Here is a 6,265-nt window from a genome sequence, read left to right as displayed (position 1 = left end):
CGCAACCGAGATGGAAAAAAGCGCTTTACCCCCCTCCCTTTTTTTTTTTTTTTGGTTTGTTTTTTTTTTTTTTTTCTTCCCTTCTTTCCCCCCACCCCCTCAGCCGTCTCTGCTCTTTAAGTAGATGGAGCGAGCGTTTATTTTGGTACGTGGGTTGGTGGTGGCAGGGGGAGTGCGAGCCGTGGGCATTTGTGTGCTGGGAGCAGGGAGAATGGAAGCAGGGCAGCGGGGAGGGACGGGTGGGAGAAGAGCCGGGAGTGTGTTACTGTGTCTTCTCTTTGTGCACCCCTGGGGGGGGTTACCCAAGTTCATTTCCAGCAGGTGGATTTAGACAGGGAGTTACTTAACGCTTGACCGCCAGTTTTGAAAAAAAGGGAAAAAAGGGGAAAAGAAAAAAAAAAAAAAAAAAAGGACCTGCTTCCTATGTCTGTTAAAGGAAGCTCCAATTTTTCCCTCTCTCTCCTCTCTCTCTCTTTCCTCTCTTCCTAACCAGACAGCGGGAGGGTTTCTGGCTCCTCGCCAGCCCAAAAGCCTCTAAGTGTTTTGCACTTGTTTCAGGGAGCCCGGGGATTTTTTTCAGCATTTTCACTAGAGAACAAAGAGTTCTTTACAAAGGAAGGGGGAGAGCGAGCTTAACGCCTGAGATATGTTTTTCTATTTTTATTAGGGATTTTTTTTCCCCCTCCTAAAAAGAATGAGAGAGAAGCAAAGCACAGAATGTGTGGCAGCAACAAAATAGATTGAAAGGAAATGCAGTTCCCTTACCTCCAAATTATAATTTGGAAATAATAAGAAAAGGAATGGAAGGGGGACAAGAAGAAGTGAGTTTGGTATGTCGTTCTTTTCTCCCTTTTTTAAACTCTCTCTTGCTTAAATTCCAATTGCTGTTTTGCCAACTTACCTAGCATCTTTTTTTTTCTTCTTCTTCTTTTTTTTTTTTTTTTTTTTTTTTTGGCATAAAAGTTATATTGCAAACAGTCTCTGTTTACTTAAAAAAATCAACCAAGAAATTTTTACCAGGAGAGAAAAAAAGAAGGAAGTGGGGTGGTTTCGGTAAAAAATAAGCAAATTAGTGGGAACAGAAATCTTTCACTTTCTGTCACTTAGAAAAAAAGTTGGTAATGGCTTGTTGAAGCTAGAATCCTAAAATACAGATGGGGCACTAACGTCTGTGTCCACAGACCCAGCTTTCCCCTGACCATCTGTCTAAAAGTCACCTCTCATTGGCATCTCAAATGATTAGTAGGAGCTCAGGGATTTTTTTTTTGTTTGTTTGTTTATTTGTTTGTTTGCTTGTTCCTCCTGTTCGGTGGGACCTTCTTTTAAATGGCTCCATTTCACCTTCTGAGTTTAGTTCTTCAGTCAAGCCCCAGATTGAGGGTTTCAGGGTAGACTTTCTTGCACTGTAGATTTTTTTCTTCTTCTGAATGTGTTTCTTATGGATACACTCTTTTGTCTATTTGTATGTGAAAAAGGCATATGTAATTTAGAAGGGAATAATGCATCACGTTTAAGGAGATGTTTGATTTGAATTTTGTTGCATACAGTGTATAGCACACAGGATATCTTCCCTACAGCATCTCCTGTGCAGTGGTTAGGATGTTTAGGAATATATACTGTTGCAAATTCAGTAGCTTAAGGAAGTGCTTTCTTTAGCCAAATTCTGCCTTCCTTCCTATATTGATTTGTATTTTCCTGCCTTTGACAAATTGCCAATCCAAGAACAGCATCATATAGCAGAGGTACAGAAAACAGAAGAGGAAACTGCATGTTACATGCCCCCCTAAAAATCATCAGCAGACAAAACACAAAACTAGATAAAATTATTAGAGTTATGATGCTCTTTCTGGCTGCACTACTACTACAATACTGTGATTTTTATGTTCATGCTGCAGGCTTTCCTCAGAAGAGGTTGTCTGTTACAGCTTCGTAGGTATCACATATGTTTTGTAACACTGCTTTTAGGCAATACCTATGCATTGTGTAAGTGTATACAGGGAATTAGTCCATTTACATCTCCTCATATGATGAGGGGGAGGAAAAAATCCATCCTTGGGCTCTGCTTGCACTGCTTTAGAAATCCCAGTACCCTACAGTGGCAAAACATCCTGAAGGATACATCCTGTCCTGTGCAGAAACTGGAGAGCAGGGAAACTGTCCATGAAAAGTGGACAGTTAAAATACCAGTTAAAACACAGTTTTATTTTCATACCAGTATCTAGACTGTGGGCTTGCACTCCCACAGCTTCATTAGCTGAGACTCTTCCCTCTCCAAAGCTGCAGTGGGCACAGCTCTCCCAGCAGAAGTTGGGGACTCATCAGGAGCTGAAGTCCCCCACTCCAAGTACAGGTTCCTTTGGTGCAGGTAACCCAGGTGTTCTGCCTTTCCATGGGCAGCAGCAATAGCAGTGCCAAGCTAAAAGTGCTTAGCGGGCTCCCCAGTTTAATGTGGAATGCTTGGCCGAGAGCGATGGACTACCATAACAAATAGAAAAACTTTTGGCGAATTACAAATGCCTTTCTTTTACTCAAAATCTTTGCTTTCCTCATTCCTCCAGAGAGTTTTCCTAACTCCTTATGTTTTTCATGATCTGAATATTTTCTGTGACTTTCCTCTCTTGCTCTCTCAAAAAAAAAAAAAAAAAAAAAAAAATCAAAAGTAAGCAAAAGAGAAATGGGGCTTGGCCTTTGAAGTTTTCCATAGGATAAGCAGTCTCGGATTTTTTCTGCCTGAATATTTTTTCTTCTCCCCCCACCTGACCTCTCCATCCTCTCTTTATTTTTTTTTTTTTTTAATCTAACATGTTTTTTGTGACAATTTTGTATGTTCAACCCTGGAGATGGTGATATACGGGAGAGGTCAGAACAGAGCTGAAACCTAGATTTAGCCCCCCCAATCTCAACTAGAAGGTATCTTCCAGTGGCTGTCACTGCGTCCAGAAGTAGGGAGAAGGATGATAGCTGTCTTCTGGGGACTCCGTGGACCTGACCTGAGAGTAACACATTCACAGTACAGGAGAAAAGAGAGAGAGGGGGAAAAAAATTTAGAAAATGGGGAAAGAAAAGCTCTTTGAGCAGTAACACACTGGCTCTTTCTTCCTGCAGGCAATCCGCTCCAGCTCCTGGCGACGTGTCCTGCACTATCAGATATCATATGACTCTTTATTTGGACTCCCGTTAGCAGTATGGGCCTGTTAGGAGGCTGTTTGTTTTCTTTTCCTTTCATTTCCTTCTCCTTAGTTCCCCCCTATTTTATGTGTGCCTGTGTGAGCATATCCCCTTTATAATCTCTCTTTTTGTGCTGAAGCTTTATAGAAAAGGAAAAAAAAAAAAAACCTTAATCTTTTCCCAGGGCTGTTTTTAATCCTCTGCCAAAATTGAAGTTCATTGTCAAGTTGTAAAAATAAATAACACCTTTCGGCTTTATTTCTCTCTTTTGCTTCTTCCTGTGCCCTTCTGGCACTTCTCGGTGTGTCCATATGTACCCGTACATGGCTCCCTGTCTCTCCTGCCTGAGTGGGTGAAGTTGGGATACACCTGTGTCGTTCTGAGGAGCACAGAGCTGCCTGCTGCCGCTCCTGCCGCTCCTGCCGCTCCCTCCGTGCCGTTCCTTTCACTTTCATAAACTTCCCTCTGTTTCTTTATTTATTTCATTTGGGCACCTTCTGCACACCGAGTCTGAAAAGCTGTCAGGCAGCGATCCCTGTGCTGGGTTTTTCTGCATTTAGGTGAGCAAATGGGGGAAGTTAGGGCTGTGAGAAAATGAAGCGTTGTGCTGGAGGAAGAGAGGATGAAGTGCGAGTTAGAAATTAGACACGCTTTGTGTACGCTGCCCATAAAAGTTTCCTGCACCAGAACTCTGGTGCCTAATAAAAGGATGGGGGGAGCCAGGCAGTAGCTAACAATTGAAGATGTGTAGCAAAGTAGCCTTGTGGCAGCAGCATTTCTGATACTGGGTCACATTTTAGTTAAGGGAGATGATATTTTTCCCTGTTTGTGCTGTCTTTAGTACTACATTATTTAGACAAACACCACCGCAAAACTTTTTTGTCTGAAAACGATAAGTTATGTCAACAGAAACACTGAATTGAAATCAAATTGACTAAATTGTTGCAAGGAAAAAGGTCTGTCTTTCCAAAAGAGAGGTAATGTTTTGTTTTGATACTTTCCTATGCCATGTTTTAATTTCTCTTTGTAAACTAAAGATTTCTATTGAGAATTGTTAAGCATTTATTTTTAAAGGTGGAGGGGGAAGAAAAATCCCTAAAACATTCCAAAATTAGAGGTTTTGAAGGGAGGAGATTTAAGTTTTATCAGAGGAGTTTAAGCGTTTGGGTTTTTGTTCATTTGCTTCAGTTTTTTGCAACCTGAATCATAATATACTTTGTCAAGCAAACCAGTAAATGAGCTTTTTACACAACTTTGCTCCCTCTGTAATTATTGCTGTATTTTTATGGAACTTGGTGTTTTATTTGTCCAAATTTGGTAAGACCAGCAAAGCCAAAATCCTGTTTGCACTGCAGAGACACAAAGGAGTTACTGATACTTTCTGTCCAAGGTAGGTGCTGTGGCCAGCCAGTCCTACCAAGTTGTGCTGTTCAGCAGTGACTGTGTGCGGGCCGATTGCCACGCTCCGGGGGAAAGTATGGACAGATTTTGGGCTGTGATTTATATACATTTTGGGCTGATATTCCTATTAACACAGCTGAAGAACTGTAAGTTTTAGCCTTTCCTCTCCAGTGTATACTTAGGCCAACATACAAAAGCAATCTTGTAAGTGAGGCAAATACAGTCTAGAGGGTTTTTTGTTAAGAATCCAGAAACAACTGCATTTCAGTTGTACTGTATGTGTGTAAATTGAGGTTGCCTGGCTAGTTGGTGGTGTTTCTTACTTCTCATCTAAGACACCTTCCCACTGAAATCAGTGCAGGTTTTCCTGAGAAAAGGTAGTGAAAAACAAAGCTGGAAGATCAGGATTTCGTGTGGTCCCCTTGAATCAGTGCTGGAAACCAGAAATCCCAGTGTGTGCTTGCACAGCACAGCACCCCTCTGGAGCCTGCAGGGTGCACTCGCTTTAGTGGAGCTGCTAGAGCTGAGTTGAGATGACTCCTGCAGTCTGAAACTTTATTTGTATATGTCACCAGTTCCTCCAGATAAATACCAGTGTCTGCTTCACTTTCAACAACACACCATTTCTTTTTATTTCATTTTTACCAGTTGTCCCAATGACAGGTAGGAGACTCTTTGACCAGAGGCAATATTTTCAGGCTTCTTTCTTTTTCTCTCTTCCTTGACCAACTTAAAACCAGCTTCACTGTAACATTTCATGCTTAGACACATTCATGCTCCTGAGGAAGCAATTACAGACTTTGTTGGAAGAAATCTGGTTTTGGAGTAAGTGTTACAAATGTTTAAGAATTGTGTGCTCTGTGTGCACGGTACATGTTTCCTGGTACTCTACGAGTGCTCCAGTGCTCTGAGCAGTCCTAGCTGTGGGTATTGTATTTATTTGTCAGCTCATTCTGGTAGCCGCCCATGAATTTAGTTGACTTGACAATCAGTAAACAGCTCCACGATAAGGCTGAAGTTTGAGAGCAATGTAAGTGGGAATTAAAAGGCTTCTTTCAAGTTTTCGGCCATTTCAATGGATTGTTGCTGAGCATCTTTATTTATAGAAAAAAAAAAAAACATGCCCTTCAGACTTCTTCAACATCATCTTTGCAGAGTGGATTCTTTCATTTCAAAGATGTTACAAGCTTAAATAATTACAGAAGACATATTTAGCTACCTCACAAAATAAATACAGCAAAGAGATGCAGAGAGCTGAAAGCCAGGTGCTGCAGCTAATGCCTGAAAGTGGTGCTCTGGGCTGGGCAGAGGAGGACGGGCTAACTGCTGCTGAAGTTTTGTTAGCATAACTTGAACTTGGTGGAATTGCACCAAAGTTGTGTTTTAACTTGGCTTAACTTCAGTGCTTTCATCTGACTTTTTTTCTAAGCCAGCCCAATCCAGATCTGTTCAGCGCTCGGGAGGGTGATAGCCAAGGGACAAAACAGCTTGTCTAACACATGTCTCTTTAGTGCACCAGTGTGTGGCTTGTGAGGCCTCAGACTGGATCACCAGTGTCAAGAGAAATGTGTTTTCCTACAGCGTAATAAGTTGTCCTGCTGCTTTCAGATGTCAGAGATCCCCAGTTCAGCACTTGGTGAAAAGGTCTGCTCTCAGAAGAGGTTTCCCTTCCCTTTAACATTTCATTAGTGCATGC

At 41.7% G+C, this 6,265-nt stretch overlaps 1 protein-coding gene across 36 annotated transcripts in view; it reads left to right on the top strand.

Moving 5' to 3' along the window:
• Nucleotides 1-6,265, top strand: part of ZBTB20 (zinc finger and BTB domain containing 20) — a 503,540-nt gene that overhangs the window by 387,834 nt on the left and 109,441 nt on the right. Inside the window, exons 1-3 of one of the 36 annotated variants that reach the window (XM_085591431.1) lie at nt 117-145; nt 668-830; nt 3,106-3,728. The exons of 33 other annotated variants lie outside the window; for them this stretch is intronic. The gene's annotated coding sequence lies outside the window, so the exon portion shown is untranslated. Of the gene's footprint in view, nt 1-39; nt 831-3,105; nt 3,729-6,265 lie in introns of those variants that run through there. 2 more of the 36 variants (XM_085591426.1, XM_085591423.1) reach the window with 2 other exon arrangements.

This window comes from Lonchura striata, chromosome 1 (genome assembly GCF_050655825.1).
Source record: "Lonchura striata isolate lonStrDom1 chromosome 1, ASM5065582v1, whole genome shotgun sequence".
NCBI lineage: Eukaryota > Metazoa > Chordata > Aves > Passeriformes > Estrildidae > Lonchura > Lonchura striata.
This window is presented reverse-complemented; position numbering and strand designations above follow the sequence as displayed.